The sequence below is a fragment of the Macrobrachium nipponense genome, chromosome 8, assembly GCF_015104395.2.
Source record: "Macrobrachium nipponense isolate FS-2020 chromosome 8, ASM1510439v2, whole genome shotgun sequence".
Lineage (NCBI taxonomy): Eukaryota > Metazoa > Arthropoda > Malacostraca > Decapoda > Palaemonidae > Macrobrachium > Macrobrachium nipponense.
The window spans coordinates 47,535,220-47,553,042 of NC_087203.1; positions in this window are offsets into that span (position 1 = coordinate 47,535,220).

Sequence of the window (17,823 nt, forward strand, 5' to 3'; positions counted from 1 at the left end):
CCCACAATAAGGAGGCAAAATATACGGGGAAACTTCAAAGCGAGTTCTCAAGACCACCTTCGCCTTGAGAACTCGACACAATGAACATTCCCTGCCAAGTATAGATGGTCCGTATACTCGGCAGCAGCAATAAACGTTAGGGGGCCCCGCCCCCCCTTCATAAAATCCACTATAAAAAGGGAGAAAAACGGTAGACCACCAACGGAAGTAATGGCCGTACTTCGTAAACTGACAACCTAAAGAAGTTAGATGACTTCTGTTATGGGTATAATACACAAATACTACTGTGTACCCTATCTAAAACATGACAAAGGAACGGATCTTAGAATCATACAGGATATCCTCCTCTTTCTATAAGAAAGTTAGTGTGCTAAGCTTAGTCACCGGAACTTGAAGTTTAAATATCAAACTTCATTTATATGTATATGTATATATATATATATATATATATATATATATATATATATATATATATATTATATATATGACTAGCAATTGAAATTAAAATGCCAATCATCAGACGCCTGACTGTGCTTTCCACACATCCAACTTCATCCACATTGCATTCCACGAACAAATGCAACAATGTCCTAAGAATTTAGGGCTGGAAACAACAATGGGGAAAAAATGGCCACATTTGACATTTCAAGAAGCAAAACAGGAAAACGCTACTTAAATCTAATTGTCAACATTTTTGCAAATCAAAATCCCAAACGAAACGTGAATGAGATTTCGTTCAGGAGTCGTAAACCCATCAATGAGATTTCATTCACAAGTTGAAACCCTTCGTCATAGTAGTTATTGCCATTTTTCCGTCTCCAGTAGGCTAGCATTGTGCCAGCACGGGCTCTTGCTCTTAAAAAAAAAAAAAAAAAAAAAAAACGAAAAAAAAAAAAAAAAAAGTAGAAACCTAGGTCACCCTCTTTGCCGAGACTTGGCCACGCCCCACGCGAGGGCTAAAATGACCTTTCGTGGAATTCCATTAAGGCCTTCATGCCCTCATTACTGCCGTAGGAGTCCCAAGGGACCTTTATTTGGCTTCTGGCTCGATAATGAGACATCCTGCGATCCTACGACAGAGAGAGAGAGAGAGAGAGAGAGAGAGAGAGAGAGAGAGAAAGGGAGAGAGAGAGAGAAGAGAGAATGTTTTATTTTGCGTTAATAATAATAATAATAATAATAATAATAATAATAATAATAATAAATAATTTAATAAAATAATAATAATAATAATCTTTACAAGCTTGAATGTAAGTCAGTGGCACTGTAGGCTTGTGCCATATGAATAAGTTCACCTTCTGAATAATAATAATAATAATAATAATAATAATAATAATAATAATAATAATAATAATAATAATAACAACAACACAAGAAACAGAAGGTTTTTCCCCAGAGGACCACGAAAGCAAAATGAAAACACAGGTCAATCACAGGTCAGTCATTTACTCACACAAGACGCCGCTATGTCACACACAGATGTAATCCTCAACAATGCATACCTGAAATAACATAAAAGAAAAAAAAAACGTAAAACGGATGCACCAATAAAAATAAAATATTTTTTTTAAACGCAAGTCTTCCTTACAGAAGGTAATTAATAAACCAGTATTCAGCAATATTCAAGTTTCAAGAGTTTTTTTTAGGGGTAAAGTCTTTTTTCAAAGATGGAAAGTTTTCTAAGGGTGCATTCTCTTATAAAGGAGAAAGTTTTTCAAGAGATTTTTTTTCATGGGGGAAAGTTTTCTAAGGGGGGAGGAGGAGGAGGAAGGAAGGAGGAAAGGAACAACCAACCCCAAAAGTATTCAAACTAAGGAAGAAAGATTTCATCCAAGGTGGAAAAGGCATGATCGAGGAGGAGGAGGAGGAGGAGGCAGGAGGAGGAGGAAGGAGGCAGGAGGTAAGGAACACTATCAAATCTAACCAGAAAGACTCATCAAACCCTCCGAAGATATTCACAAGAGATAGCCACATATTACTCAACGGCGACGAGTAGGCGCCCCTGTAGTGAAAATGGGGACACCAAGCACTCTCACAGAACACCTGATACCAGCTCTCCCTCAGGATTCAAAAGGAAATAGGAAAATATATATAATATATATATATATATATATATATATATATATATATATATATATGTATATATATAGTATATATATGTATATATAAAGAATAGCAATTCAACTACAAGGTACGAAAATTTTTACATGAACTAAAATCAATATATAGTTAGATAGTTACATTATGTCAATGAACTCCGTAATAAAAGCAAAAATGAAATTAAAGATAAATTTATAAAAGGAACCTTCTTAAGTAATGCCTACAGTGCGTCGCATGAGGCACACTGACGGTACTAACGCCCCCCCCCCCCCCCTCTTACAGGGTATTTGACACTGAAGGCCCATACGATCGCTATACACTACAGACATCTTTTGCCTTCCTACCTATTCCTCTTTACCAGAGTTGGTGATATTTTTTAATCAAAACAATAAAAAAAAAATCAGTGATTTATTTGATTGTTTAATTTATTTGGTTTTCTTGATTTTTTAGATGTTTTTTCAATCCTTTTTTCCTCAAAATGTATGTTATGACAGAATCGGTATTGATTTATCTTTTAGATTTCCAGTTCTGGCCTAAAGTATGTACTTGCCATTTTTTTTATATCAAAATAATAGATGCAGCACATCATGTTTAAGTGTTTATTAACCTCCAAACCATATTTTTCAATTTGTTTGCTTTCAAATTAAAAAAAATTAAAAAAATATAAAAAAAATTTAAAAAATCAAAAAAATATAAAAAATGTTAACAATTATGATTTTTTTAAAATGAAAAAATCAATTATTTAATCACTTGATTAAATCAGCTTCATTTAATCACTGCCAACCCTGCTCTTTACTACCATTTCCTTCTACCCCCTTCATGAACCATCCCATTCCATCTCCTCCCATACTATTAAGAGTGCGGTCCCCTGCTAGGAAAGGACTTAGCGCCTTCTGATAGCTATCGTTTACCTGCTTCTGTTTCCTAATAATGGTAATGAGCTTTCTTCCCTCCAACGAACCGCTAATTGCCATTTTTTATATACATAAATAACCACAGGGCCATATTATCAGTGGCCATCACCCAGCTGATCTAAGTACTGCGGAACAAATGAGGTGGTAAGACTTGCTCCTATATGTGCATGGTGGGAATTACTGATGCTTACATAATATATACACATACATACATACATACATACACACACACACACACACACACACACACACACACATATATATATATATATATATATATATATATATATATATATATATATATCATATATACTATAATAGATAATATATATATAAATATATATATATATTATATATATATATATATATACACATAAGCATATAAGTATATTATATTGTAGGAATCCCAGTCAAATTTGTGGAAAAAAGTTGGGCTTCCTACAGCATAATATTTTAGTGGACGGACACAGCGCTGATAACCTTGCTGTATAAGTAAATATCAAATTATGACATTAGGCGGCAATCCTTACACTTTATATAACTCATTTTTACAACCTAACAACACCAAAGATACATGATGATCAAAAATTTATTACTACTTCTGAACTCGATAATAAGACCATTTTAAGACTTCAAATAACACTAAATAAAATCAAGTCGTTTTTATGGATGAATCCGAGTGAATGCAGCTGCCCTTTAAGCGTGACTGTAATTAAGAAAGCAGAGTCTCATTTAGCACGTTCCAATTTCCCAAGGGAGAATTAGGTTTCGTCTGGGATGCCACTTAACCCTCCTTAAAACAGATCTTATCAAGAAACACAAGCATAGCCTCAAAATGCGTACCACAGCAACAAGGAAACTTTGGGCATCTGGGTCAACAATATTTGATACAACAGGGTAAAAGGCATCAATCGTCATGACACAAACTGCATTGGAATTCAGGTGCTACCCTGCATCTAAAATCAACATTACATAGAACAGACTATTATACAGTGTGTGCCCAAGACCAAGCGCTGGTACCTACGAGGTCACTCAGCGCTGAAAAGGACAATCAACATCAAAAAAGGTTACAAAGGCTTAACAGGATGAAAACCTCAAAGCAGCAAAATGAAACAGTTCAAAGAAAACTCATAATCACATGAGACAATAAAATGGAAAAGTAAATCCAGAATAGTAGGTCTGTTTGATTTTGTTATCTAAAATATAAAACAGAAAGCTTTATATTCTAAATATTGTAGATGTACTTTCCCAATGAAAAAATTGTCAGGAGAGGGTGGGAATACGAATTGAGGTACAGTAAAAGGAATGAAAGGGGTTAAGCACATAGGGGCCTAAGAGAGAGACGCTGCAAATAACCTTAAGTAACGCCTACACTGACGTTACTAACCCCCCCACCCCCACCCCTACTGGGACAAAACGAAATAGAAAAACGAGAAGACGAGCGAGGATTAATAAAAAAAAAAAATTTAAATAAAAATTAAGTCACTGTTAACAAATAACCTCCTCTCGGCGTTCTGAACTTCGGCAGAGCAGCACTTAAATCACATAAAAGCAAAAAAAAAATTCTAGGTCTCAGAACCTGTGAAATTACCCCAGAGGCCGTCCACAATTTCCTGCCACCTCTCTAAACCACCGCCTGTCCACCCCTCAAATATTGGTGGCCCCCATCAACCCCAAGATCCTAATATATGCATCGTCCCCACCTCCAGAAAACCAACCCAACCTCAGACTCTCATTTTTTTCCCCAGCGATTTCCAACATCATTGACGCCACATAACTCCTCCTTCAGGCTGCTCTTTCCCTAGGGTAACAAGGTTCCTCACCCTGGCAATGTCTTCAAGCTGTCGCGATGTCCTAAGGACTGTCGGGTGTCAAATAATGACCAAGGACTGTCGGGTGTCAATTACTTATGACCAAAGGATTGTCAGTTTTCAAAGGTGTCAAATAATGACCTAGGACTGTCGGGTGTCGAATAATGACCAAAGACTATCGGGTGTCAAATAATAACCAAAGACTTCCAAATAATGACCAAAGACTGTCGGGTGTCAAATAATAACCAAAGACTGCCAAATAATGACCAAAGACTGTCGGGTGTCAAACAATGGCCAAAGACTGTTGGGTGTCAAATAATGGCCAAAGACTGTCGGGTGTCAAATAATGACCAAAGACTGTGGGGTGTCAAATAATGACCAAAGACTGTCAGGTGTCCAAATAAGACCTAAAGACTGCCGCGCCGGAATAAAATAAATGAATCTAGACTGTGGCGGGTATAAAATAATGATCTAGGACTGTTGGGGTGTCAAATAATAGCCAAAGACTTTTGGGTATCAAATAGTGGCCAAAGACTGTCGGATGTCAAATAATGACCAAGACTGTCGGGTATCAAATAATAATCTAGGACTGTCGGGTGTCAAATAATAACCAAAGACTGCCAAATAATGACCAAAGACTGTCGGGTGTCAAATAATGAACAAAGACTGTCGGGTGTCAAAAACAATTGGCCAAAAGACTTTCGTGGGTGTCCAAAATAATGGCGAAAGACTTAGTCAGCTTTGTCCAAGAATGACCTAAAGTACTGTTCGGGGGTCAAATAATGACCAAAGACTGTCGAGTGTCAAATAATGATCTAGGACTGTTGAGTGTCAAATAATGGCCAAAGACTGTCGGGTATCAAATAATGACCAAAGAAAGTCAGGTGTCAAATAATGACCAAAGAAAGTCAGGTGTCAAATAATGACCAAAGACTGTCAGGTGTCAAATAATGACCAAAGACTGTCGGGTATAAAATAATGATCTAGGACTGTTGGGGTGTCAAATAATGGCCAAAGACTGTCGGGTGTCAAATAATGGCCAAAGACTTTCGGATGTCAAATAATGACCAAAGACTTTCGGGTATCAAACATAATGATCTAGGACTGTCGAGTGTCAAAATATGACCAAACACTGTAAGTTGTCAAATAATGACCAAAAACTGTCGGGTGTCAAATAATGACCAAAGACTGTCGGGTATCAAATAATGATCTAGGACTGATGGGGTGTCAAATAATGGCCAAAGACTGTTAGGGTGTCAAATAATGGCCAAAGACTGTCAGGTGTTAAATAATGACCAAAGACTGTCGGGTGTCAAATAATGACCAAAGACTGTCGGGAGTCAAATAATGATCTAGGACTGTCGGGTATCAAATAATGATCTAGGACTGTTGGGGTGTCAAATAATGGCCAAAGACTGTAGGGTGTCAAATAATGACCAAAGACTGTCGGGTGTCAAATAATGACCAAAGACTGTCGGGTATCAAATAATGACCAAAGACTGTCGGATGTCAAATAATGACCTAAAGATTGTCAGGTGTCAAATAATACCTAGGACTGTCGGGTGTCAAATAATGACCTAGGACTGTCCAGGGTAAAATAATGACCTAGGACTGTCAGGTGTCAAATAATGTCCAAAGACTATCGGGTGTCAAATAATGGCCAAAGACTGTCGGGTGTCAAATAATGGCCAAAGACTGTCGGATGTCAAATAATGACCAAAGACTGTCGGGTATCAAATAATGATCTAGGACTGTCGGGTGTCAAATAATGGCCAAAGACTGTTGGGGTGTCAAATAATGGCCAAAGACTGTCAGGTGTCAAATAATGACCAAAGACTGTTGGGTGTCAAATAATGACCAATAGGACTGTCAGGTGTCAAATAATGACCAAAGACTATCAGGTATCAAATAATGATCTAGGACTGTTGGGGTGTCAAATAATGGCCAAAGACTGTCAGGTATCAAATAATGACCAAAGACTGTCGGGTGTCAAATAATGACCAAAGACTGTCGGGTGTCAAATAATGACCAAAGACTGTCGGGTGTCAAATAATGACCAGACTGTCGGGTATCAAATAATGATCCAGGACTGTTGGGGTGTCAAATAATGGCCAAAGACTGTAGGGTGTCAAATAATGACCAAAGACTGTCGGGTGTCAAATAATGACCAAAGACTGTCGGGTGTCAAATAATGACCAAAGACTGTCGGGTGTCAAATAATGACCAAAGACTGTCGGGTGTCAAATAATGACCAAAGACTGTCGGGTGTCAAATAATGACCTAAAGATTGTCAGGTGTCAAATAATGACCTAGTACTGTCGGGTGTCAAATAATGACCTAGGACTGTCCAGGGTAAAATAATGACCTAGGACTGTCAGGTGTCAAATAATGTCCAAAGACTATCGGGTGTCAAATAATGGCCAAAGACTGTGGGTGTCCAAATAACTGGCCAAAAAGACTGTCGGATGCCAAATAATGACCAAAGACTGTCGTATTCAATAATGGATCTAGGACTGTTGGGCGTCAAATAATGGCACCAAGACTGTTGGGTGTCAAATAATGGCCAAAGACTGTTGGGGTGTCAAATAATGGCCAAAGACTGTCAGGTGTCAAATAATGACCAAAGACTGTTGGGTGTCAAATAATGACCAATAGGACTGTCAGGTGTCAAATAATGACCAAAGACTATCAGGTATCAAATAATGATCTAGGACTGTTGGGGTGTCATATAATGGCCAAAGACTGTCGGGTATCAAATAATGACCTTAAGATTGTTAGGTGTCAAATAATGACCTAGGACTGTCAGGTGTCAAATAATGACCTAGGATTGTCCAGGGTAAAATAATGACCTAGGACTGTCAGGTGTCAAATAATGTCCAAAGACTATCGGGTGTCAAATAATGATTAAAGACTGTCGGGTGTCAAATAATGGCCAAAGACTGTCATGTGTCAAATAACAACCAAAGACTGTCGGGTATCAAATAATGATCTAGGACTGTCGGGTGTCAAATAATGACCAAAGACTGTCGGGTGTCAAATAATGACCAAAGACTGTGTGTATGTACATTTATCATACACAAACACAAGTGTACATAAGGCACATAAAATTGAGATATATACATTCTAATTTTGTAAATGTTTTATAAAATTTCATACATAATTTTATCTCAGTCGGGAGAGGATAGGTGCACGTCTAGGCCATCCCAGTTTGATGATGATATATTATATATATATATATATATATATATATATATATATATATATATATATTATATAATATATTATATATAATTATATATTATTATTATAATATATAATATATATGTTGAAGGAGCAAAGAAATCCTCTCTCTCTCTCTCTCTCTCTCTCAAACTTTCCTGAGATCAAACATTTTCTATCTAGATAAAACTCAGCAATTTCTCTCAGTATTTCGCAAAACATTTCCTATTTACTCACGAGAAAATATCTTAAATTAATAATAGTAGTATGATGATGATGATGATGATGATGATAATAATAATAATAATAATAATAATAATAATAATAATAATAATAATAATAATAATAATAATAATAAAAAATAATATAAAAAGACTGATCAATTAATAACATATAAAATGTAAACCATAAGCTTGGTGGATGTCTGTCTTGTCCTGTCTGTCTGTCTGTCTTGTGGTCGATGCACCTCTAACACAGACGTCTATCTATCAGCCTTCCACTCCCCTATTTTTTCCCCTCAATACTTTGAGCTTAGGGTTACCCTGTGGCTCCTCTTAATACGCTTGTTTACGTCGTCTTTAGCCAGTTTTTCCCCTCTCCTGTATCACACTAACTGCTCTCTCTCTCTCTCTCTCTCTCTCTCTCTCTCTCTCTCTCTCTCTCTCCCAGATTACTTTGTAACAAATCAGGTAACCTCTCTCTTCTAGGAAAATCTATCTCTCTCTCTCTCAGGTTATTTTTAATAAATCAGGTAACCTCTCTCTCTCTCTCTCCTCTTCTCTCGGTATTCTCTCTCTCCTCCTCTCTCTCGTCAGGGTACTGTAACAAATTCAGGTAACCCCTCTCTTGATACATGGAATCTATCTCTCTCTCAGGTTATTTTAATAAAATCAGGTAACCTCTCTCTCTCTCTCTATATGGTTACTTTTAACAAATCTTTAAAATAGTTGTGTCATAGAGCTTGAAATACGGAAATATTGAAAAAATTACATACACACACAAAATATATATCTATACATATATATATATAATATATATATATATATATATATATATATGTATATATATATATATATATATAGCACATATAAAATCTCAGACTAAACAATGCTTCGGAAAGTGTTTAACGCACGGTGCCATTTGTCGAGATCACAAAAAAAATTCCCACTCCCTCCCTTTCCCCCCAAAAAAAATTGTAACATCAAAGCGCATTTTTATTTTTCCAAAACACATGAGAATGCCCTTTGATACCTTATAATCCAAAGCCCATCAAAAGTGGAATTATTCGCTCGTTTTTTGCTGTCAGCGAACGAAATTAGATGCGATTCGACAAAAAGTCTGCATTTTTTCCAAAATCGTTACACACATTTTTAAGGCATAATTTTTTATTTATTTATTTATTTATTTATTTTTTGGTCATTACATAAAATGAAAGAATCGTCATGCAACACAGCACCGCTAATGACCATTCCATTCCAACCCTGCCCCCCACCTCCCGCGCTACCCCGAAACCACCCTGCCTAACACCCCCTCCCCCCCCCACTCTGAAATCTAATAAATTATTTTTCCCAATTAGTTCAGATCAGTAAAATACTAAATGAATATTAAATTCTGCGAATGGTTGGAGTATCATCTCCCGCAATTCCAAGTAATGGAAGAGCAACGTATTAATAATACAAAGGGACTTCTTTTTGTTAAAGCAGTAATTCTTATTATTGAAAGTCGTCTGGCGTAGAGCAATTACTAACATTAGCTGAATTCAAACAACATCCCAAATATACTGTACGATATTTAGCGATATTTAGAGTGAACTACCAGAGAGAGAGAGAGAGAGAGAGAGAGAGAGAGAGAGAGAGAGAGAGAGAGAGAGAAAATTTGCAAAGTATCACTAGGAATTAGAACATGATCACGGACACTAGATATACAATATTCACAGTGAACTACGAGAGAGAGAGGAGGAGAGAGAGAGAGAGAGAGAGAGAGAAGAGTTATTTGCAAAAGTATCATAAGAAATTAAAACATGATCACAAACACTATACAATATTCAGAGTGAACTACGAGAGAGAGAGAGAGAGAGAGGAGAGAAGAGAGAGAGAGAGAGAGAGAGAGAGAGAGAGAGAGAGAGAGAATTTGCAAAAGTATCATAAGGAATTAAAATATGATCACAAACACTATACAATATTCACAGTGAACTACTACAAGAGAGAGAGAGAGAGAGAGAGAGAGAATGAGAGAGAGAGAGAGAGAGAGAGAGAGAGAGAGATAAATCGCTCGCGACTAACTATGCATACGCCAAAAGTAAGCAATAGGGTCAGACACAAAGAACTGTAATAAAAGGGGAAAAAATAACCAAACTGTTATGAACATTATCCAACCGGCTGAAAGGGCAATATATCATTTTATTAATATACAAAACACATATAATGCTCCATAATATATGAAAAAAATAATCATAACTATAATAAGGCACACATACTGATGTACAAACAGACCCTCTCTCCCTATCGTATAGGTAGGGGATTCTGTAAGTAAGTCTTCGTAATAACACTTCTCTCTCTCTCTCTCTCTCTCTCTCTCTCTCTCTCTCTCTCTCTCTCCTTCGTATAGATGGGATTTTGTAAGTAAATCTTCGTAATAGACCTTTCTCTCTCTCTCTCTCTCTCTCTCTCTCTCTCTCTCTATGACTACTACTACTACTCAATACAAACAACGTTAACATGAATGAATAACTGGAAGAATGGATGGCAGCTCATAAATGCCAGTATTCATCCCTGCCTGTCACTTACAGGAGACGAAGGAGCAACGAATCTCTGGAGAGAGACGAAGGAGCAACGAATCTCTGGAGAGAGAGAGAGAGAGAGAGAGAGAGAGAGAGAGAGAGAGAGAGAGAGAGAGAGAGAGAGAGAGAGAGAGAGCTATTACTATACGCTTATTATTACCATCACAGAATCAATGAAGGCTTTCGCAAGAGGGCGGACAGCAATATGCCACCGGCATACTCAAGACATCTCAAAAGACGTGTATATATAATCTCAGTAACCCAGCTGTACCACTCTGCCGACGTCCCTACTAAGCTAACATCACCAGGAAACATCACAATGTAACATCCAGTCGCGCTAACAATGCGAGAGTAATATCGCCGTACATGAGAAGACAACGTCAAGATAAAACATCTTATTAACATCAACATAAAACACCATCTTAAAATATCACAAAAGAACATCCATTAATACTACATCACAAGAAATAATCTCCATAAAACATAGCAAGAAAACATCGTCACACTAACATCACAAGAAAACATCACCGTTAGACATCACATGAACACATCCAGTCACAGTAACATTACCATAAAAAATCTTAAAACATCGCAAGAAAACAACCAATCACATAAACATCACAAGAAAACATTACCATACATCTCCATAAAACATCCAATCACAAAAAAAAAATCACAAGAAAACATCACCATAAAACCTCGCAAGAAAACATCCAGTCACAGTAACACCACCATAAAATATCTTAAAATATCGCAAGAAAACATCCAATCACACAAAATCACAAGAAAACATCTCCACAAAAACCTCGCAAGAAAACATCCAATCACACAAAATCACAAGAAAACATCTCCATAAAACATCGCAAGAAAACATCCAATCACAAAAAAAAATCACAAGAAAACGTCACCATAAAACATCGCAAGAAAACATCCAATCACAGAAAAATCACAAGAAAACATCCAATCAAATGGATGAATGTAAAGAAGGAATCTGACCTCGAAAAACGTCCCCAGTTAAAAAAAATTCTTAAAAGTAACTTGTATTTTATCTAACATACAAACCTGAAAGTAATTCCTATGCAAAGACAGATGGTTTGTATTTGTGTAAGAACAAATAAATACGATGACAAGAAAGTATCGACGCATTCGACCTATCAAAAAGAACCATCGCTTTTCCATCCTCTCGCGCTGAGAGGTGAAACAGCCGATAAAAGTGTCACGTGATTCCTCGCTCGCTGAAGACACCACGCCCCACTGACCATTCCAATCTCATGGGGATAGGCTTCGGGAATAAAGAGAGAGAGAGAGAGAGAGAGAGAGAGAGAGAGAGAGAGAGAGAGAGAGAGAGAGAGGAATGGAATTCAAGACCATGTGCTATATGAAGAAGTTCGACGTAAGCAATGGAGATTTCTTTCCACAAGTACATAAATAAATTAAGTGAGAGAGAGAGAGAGAGAGAGAGAGAGAGAGAGAGAGAGAGAGAGAGAGAGCCGCCCTGATGTTTCTGCTGGCGATCGTTGATAAGAAAACAAGACATGAACATACTCGAATAGGAGGGAGGGAAAGTTTCTTGACAGATAGCGAAAGTTGGAGAGAGCATTGGAGGTATAGTGAACACCAAGATATTCTCTCTCTCTCTCTCTCTCTCTCTATGATCCTCCAGTTTCCTTATATATTTACGTAAATCATACAAGACTATTTTCAAGAAGATATTAAAAATATTCATTATAATGTCATTGTAAAAGCCACAACGCCCATTTACCTTCTCGAATTCTTCATCACTTTATGGATAAGCCTGTCACTACAAAGCCTTAGTTCCAAATGCAAGAAATATGAAGTAAATCCTGACGTCCGATAACAAGAAACGAACCCACATCCCGAGCATCAGCACGAGGTCAGAATTTCTTCACATTTCTTGTGAAGAATTCGAGTAGTTAGCAAGGCATTGTGGCTGTTAAAATTATATACGTATCTGGTGAAAAGGGACCAGTAGATTCTATATACACTCTCATATATATTTGGTCTTGCGGCTAGAATAACCTAACGTGAAATAATTGCCTTTTGAGGTGTGAACCTGCAAAGCGTTTTAATTATTTTTTTTTCGGAGAAAGTGGGGCCGATAATTATAGTATAACCTATAACCAGTTCTACATTCGCACTACAGTATCTATCACAGCATTTGGATAATTTACTTACAATTTTTATTCATTTATTCTAATGACTGATCTCTCCCTTCCTGTATTTCCCATTACCTTCTGTTACTTCTTTCTAATGAACACCAAAATATTCTTTGGCAGCTTGAATTTCAAGTCGTGGCCCCTGTGGTGGTGGGCTTGTTCCATATGGATAGGATTCAAACTCCTGATAACAACAATAATAATAATAATAATAATAATAATAATAATAATACACCATATTCTTTAGAAACTTCAGTTTCAAGTCAACGGTCCACCCTGGTGGGCTTGTTTTATACGAATAGGGTTCATCTTCTGAATAATAATAATCAAATACTCCCTTCCTCCTTTCCGTGTATGTGCGTGCGTGTGTATGTGTGTAACCACTTTCAGCCACCCTCATTCATTCGTGCCCCATTCCCTCGTCTTTATGAAAGGTTCCCAGCCGACTGATAAAAGGACTGCGACCACACCAAGCCCTCGATACAATCTGGTCGTGCCGAACGTGAAGCAGGTGATCTATTCTCAGTTCCACGAAAGGAATTCCCTTACCAAGAGAGAGGTTACCTGATTAGTTTAAAGTAACCCATCTGTGTGTGTGTGTGTGTGTGTGTGTGTGTGTGTGTGTGTGTGTGTGTGAGAGAGAGAGAGAGAGACTGTTCTTTTTCACTTTTGGATGAAAACAGTTGTAAGATCATAAAGGTGTCCCAATACACTAAATATGACAACATAAAAATGAAAAGGGTTCAAACGGCAACAGTTTAATGTGAATTATCCCACGAAATGTTGCTCCATTGATAATAAAAACTCCAAAAATTTAAAAAAAAAAAAAAAAACGTCGAAAGAGAAAATAACGTAAGATGCAACAGGAAGACGGCCCCCAAATGAGGAAATTAACACATCCTGTCAGCTTCTATAAATACGGTACGTTTCATCAAAACAGTCTCTCAATGACTCTATGGGAGAGCAGGTCCTATTAGGGGCTTCAGTTGCAACCCCTACCACCCACCCCCGAGTTCTTTGCTACCCGCCCAATCAACCCTTCTTTCCCAGCAATCTGCTATACACAACAGACCAAAAGCATGCTCCCCTTGTAGGCCTCCACACGTCAAATTACAAGGAGTTATCAGGATTAGGATGTCTCGAAGACTTGTTAGTCCATCCTAAGAGGAGACATCGTGTGCTCACTTATCTGTATGAGCAGGTTTTACTGTGCATCCACAGTGCTCTCCCAATGATTTTGTCTAGCTTCCTTTTAAACTCTTCCACACTGTTGCTGTTTACAACTTCCGGTGGCAGTTTATTCCATGTGTCACATATCTTGTATGTCAAGAAGTTCCCCACGGTGGGATGTGTTGTATCTCTTCAGTTCTAGTTTCCATCCATTATTTCTTGTCTGGTTTGATGATGCAAAGCTTGATAGGCCTCTTCTATTATTATTATTATTATTTTTATTATTATTTTAAGAATTCCAGCAATGTACAGTACTTACACCTCTTAGACACATTTACGAAAACATTAAAAAAATTCTCCATTATATTTACTAATACTATGAATTTTTATCACATCACTGTGATTCCTAAACATGCATCAAGCTACAAATGCCCTTTAATACCAAATTTGCTCTACCTCGGAATTAACATATTTTCATATAGGTTAACCTAAGCGGAATTTTTTAGCTGATGATAATCTCGTCCTCTCGTGGATTCGAACCAGCGGACGACATTGGAGAAATCAGGACTTCAGTGACGTAAAAAATATTTCAATATAGTTTCTAAAACTTCACCATGCTTAATATTTCAGTATATTTTCTAAAACTTCACCATTCTTAACATTTCAGTATAGTTTCTAAAACTTCACCATACTTAATATTTCAGTATAATTTCTAAAACTTCACCATTCTTAATATTTCAGTATAGTTTCTAAAACTTTACCATTCTTAATAATTCTGTATAGTTTCTGAAACTTCACCATTCTTAATATTTCAGCATAGCTTCTAAAACTTCGTCAAATATTCCCGTTCTAGTCTTCCATCGTAACACTGTTCATATTTCTAACAAATAATTTTCCCCCGAGTTTCAATTCCTCCCAAAAAAGGAAAAAGGGGGCAGGGGGAGGGTGAGGGGGAGGGATTATAAAGCTCCTTACCGTGGCTATGTGCGCACGGCTTTGCATTGAAGATTTTTTCGAACCAAAGATCCGATTAGGGCCGCCAGAGATTCCCGATGAAGATAAAAAGCATAAACTCGGGTTTAGATATTTCAGGGATTTCAGGGTTTCGAAGAAGAGAGATTCATATTCATATTCGGAGAACGCGTGATTTGGATACAGAAACGCAAGAATTTAGGTATAAAAACTGACATACAATGCATGCACTTGTCTACAGAAAAATACAGACTGATCCATGTATATGCCTTCAGATAGACCTCATGCATAGAACAGACTAGAATTTAGGCCAAATGCGAAGCGCCGGGACCTATATATGAAGTCATTCAACGCTGAATCGGAAAAACTGACAGTAAAAGGTTCGAAAAGTGTTACAGGAGGAAAACCTCAAAGCAGCTGCACTATGAATCAATTGTTAGGAGATGGTGGAAAAGTATGATGGAAGAAAGAGAATATGAACGGAGGTACAGTAAAAAAGAATGAAAGTAGTTGCAGCTAGGGGCCTGAGGAAGGGAAGCTGGAAAGAACCTTAAGTAATGCATACAGCGCACCGAATGAGGTGGACTGATGGCACTAACCCCCTACGGGGAATTGTTAGGAGAGGGTTGAGGAAAGTAAGATGGAAGAAAGGGAATATGAACGGAGCTACAGTAAAAGGAATATGAGGGTTGCAGCTAGGGGCTCCAGGAAGGGACGCTGCAAAGAACCTTAATAATGCATACAGCGCACCGCTTAAGGTACACTGAAGGCACTATCCCCCAACGGAGGATATCATGCATAAATGCTGGTGGTACACAGACTAGAGAATCTTCACCGGGTGTTTTGTTAAAATTCACGTATCGCCACCAAACAATCACCGGTGTACAGCAGGAAGCTCTCCGCTCCACTGAACACCGAAATTATGCTCCCTGTCATTTGCCCTTACCTCACTTTGGGCTGGCATAAGGCCTCTTGTACCCTCCACTTTGGGCTGGCAGAGGGCCGGGTTAATTTGAACCATTATCTCGAGACACAGGACAGTCACGTAACGAAAACACTACCGTCTTCAGCTGTTCATACCTACAGCCAAGGTCCTCTCTCTACCTTTCCTACAGCCTGCCTATATGAAAAAGTAATCTAAAAAATTAAATAAATAATTATACATAAATGAAGGCTTTTCATTCACTACTCGATCGACTTTACATGAACGCCCACCCCCCTCCCTAGGTAGCCAATTTACTACAGGTAGTTAGGGTGGGCGGGACACCTGCCTCTCCCTCAACTGGTGGGATAGGCTCGGAGGTCCTAGGCTAGGTCGGTATTTGGTGAAGGATAGCTGTCTCCCTGCAGGGATAGGTCGGAGGGATTGGTGGAAGGGGGGGGGGTGAGAGTGTGGAGTATCACGTTCCACCCCGCCCCTTGGAAATGACTCATGGAAAGCCCTCTAGGGGTAACCAGTTCCAGAATGAGAGTGGGGGAGTGAGGGATGGAGGGAGGGAGGGTTAGAGGGACTGCCCCACCCAGGTATAACCCACGACCCATTCTATTCCCGTTGCAAGAGGGAGAAAAAGAGAGAGAGAGAAAAAAAAAGAGGATACACCTTGTGACTCCCATGAGGTCTCATTAAAGAAGGGACGATAACGGGACCTCTTGGTGTTCCGTGCATTTCCAGAGGGCGTCCATAATACATTCATGAAGACCTTTGCAAAACATGGGCTGAGATACGACTTCGGTTGCGTTGGACGAAATTCTTTTTCGGGTAAGACACGGAGTTGAGTATGACTGCCATCCAAACATATCTTTTAATTTGTGGATGATTCTTGGTCATTCCTTCTGCAGACTATATACTATTTTGTTAAGCCCAATTCTCGTTGAACTGTCAAGTTATATCTGTCGGTGTTCAGTCGAATAGCAACTAAATTAATATCTTTTCATTTATGGACGATTCTTGGTCATTGCTTCCTCAGACTATATACTATTTTATTAAACCTAATTCCCGTTGAACTGTCAATTTAAAAAGGACGGTTTTCCGTCGAACAGCAACTACATTAACTTTAGCTTTATCCTTATCCCTGTCTCCTGCAACAAAGACTAAAGCTAATTCTGATACACGTATTCACCTTGGCTATAGAATCGGCTTCATTCACGCTGATCCTTGCAAGACAATATCGCTTTACAGCCGCTGTATCGAAGAAAGAAAATCACTGCATAATTAGTTACAGACTCACGCACCGACTGCACACGAGACTTATGCCCGGAAAAGCACCAGCGGACTGCGTCACGGACGTCATAAATCCCAGAGTTAATTGAGGGTTCTATTAATCCTGATAAATCCTACGCATAACTATGTAACTATTCGATTTCCCCGCCTGCTGGGTCGTGTGTGTGTGTGTGTGTGTGTGTGTGTAACAAGGAAAGTCTCCGGGTGAAAACTCCACGTTTAGACTTTCCGCTTGTTGTATGTGTTTTCACGTTACATGGAACCAGTGGTTATTCCAGCAACGGGACCAACGGCTTGATGTGACTTCCGAACCACGTCGAGAGTGAACTTCTTCTATCGCCAGAAATACACATCTCCGACCCCTCAATGGAATGCTGAGGATTGAACTCGCGGCCACCGAGGTGTGGCTGGCCAAGACCAAACCGACCACGCCACTGAGGCGCTCTAGAATTTCCACTGC